The sequence below is a fragment of the Phalaenopsis equestris genome, unplaced genomic scaffold (genome assembly GCF_001263595.1).
Source record: "Phalaenopsis equestris unplaced genomic scaffold, ASM126359v1 Scaffold000504, whole genome shotgun sequence".
NCBI classification, from domain to species: Eukaryota; Viridiplantae; Streptophyta; class Magnoliopsida; order Asparagales; family Orchidaceae; genus Phalaenopsis; species Phalaenopsis equestris.
Genome location: NW_018164944.1, coordinates 880,420 through 882,231, shown reverse-complemented (window position 1 = coordinate 882,231; position 1,812 = coordinate 880,420).

Here is a 1,812-nt window from a genome sequence, read left to right as displayed (position 1 = left end):
GTCGGAGCGGCAGGGGCCCGAAAAGAGGGTATGCCAGTAAGGCAGTGACCCGAAAGTAGGCAACTCAAGCAGATGATATCAATCATGCAGACAACATATACATGCACATACACAACATGCAAAGGAGCAAGTGGTAGGTCGATCCAGATGGAGCATCTGGTCAAACCAAAGTATTATGTCAACCGGATTGGGGTAGCCGACTGAAACACAAGTGATGTGACAGGTTTGGGATAACCGATCGAGGCACAAGTGGTGTCGCTGACCTGAAAGTAGGCATGCTGTAGCGGCAGGGGGCCCGAAAAGAGGGTATGCCGGTAAAGCAGTGACCTGAAAGTAGGCAACTCAAGCAGATGATATCAATCATGCAGACAACATATACATGCACATACACAACATGCAAAGGAGCAAGTGGTAGGTCGATCCAGATGGAGCATCTGGTCAAACCAAAGTATTATGTCAACCGGATTGGGGTAGCCGACTGAAACACAAGTGATGTGACAGGTTTGGGATAACCGATCGAGGCACAAGTGGTGTCGGTGCAGGTGCAAGTGCAAGCTATAAGATGTAAGTGCAAGTGCAACGTGCAGACGCAAGGTGCAAGGTGCAAGGTGCAAGTGCAAGATATAAGATGCAAGTGCAGGTGCAAGGTGCAAGTGCAAGATATAAGGTGCAAGGTGCAAGGTGTAAGGTGCAAGTGCAAGTACAAGTTTGATATATGACACACAATATGTAACAATGCAAGACGCACATATGCAAACAATGAGGTGCAAATGCCCACACATGATAGCGAGTCACGCTCGTACTAACGACCTCACCTAGGAAACCTAAGGTTTAGACCCTTGGAAATGCGGCATCGCCGCCTCTTGTTTTGGTGAGGAAATGTGGGGTGTTTCTCCCCGGATCTCCGAGGGGGAAACTCTCCACGGCGTTGCAAAATGTGCTAAAGGGACTCCGAACCATCAGGACTTGTGCTAAGGCTCGCAACAAAGGGGAGACACTCGGCTCTACGGAGGGTGTTTAATTACGCACAGGAAGTCCTAATCTAAAGGCTAGCTCTAGGAAATCGACGATCGATCACGTAGGCACGCCGACGTGCCGACCAATGCCGACGCACGCACCCCGTGTGGCCGATCGAACCCACACGCCTAGACACCGCTAAATTTAGGGCTAGCTAGGAGTTTAGGGGATCTCACCACCGCGAAGGTTGCAAGTGCGTTCTCTTTATTTGCTCCAAGCCGTCGACGTCCAGTCCGTGCTCCAATGTGCTGTGCTCCAATGTGCCTCGTAAAACGTGCACATGACAACAAAAAGACAAGGAGGCCGTGAGATATGCGAAGTACCAGAAAATAAATAATTTAACATATAAAAATATGCGACACCAAAAAAAGGTACCTTCGCGGGAGAGGATCGCTCGACGACGGTGAAAGAGGGAGAGTTTTCCTCGCAAAGGAAAAGACGCTTGCACCTTCTCAAACAACGGCAATGCTCGCTCTCTGGCAACTTCAAAGTGCTCTGACGAAGATTTCGGTCGTCAGGAAGGTAGGACAGCGAGATCAAGGACTTAGTTCGCCGGCGGTGCGCACCGGGAGCGAAAGAAATGCAGAGGACAGCCCAAAATTCGACGTTCTACTTGTTGATTTTCTCCTGCATAGATACGACGTCGGCGAGGCAAAAAAAAAAGGTTGATGAGGAAAAGGTCCGGCAAATGGCGGGATCTCGACGTCGGAGTTGGTCCAGAAAAAAGAAAATAAGAAGAAAGAAAATAAAATAAAATCAGAAGAAGGAGAAGAAGAAGAAGAAGAAGAAGAAGAA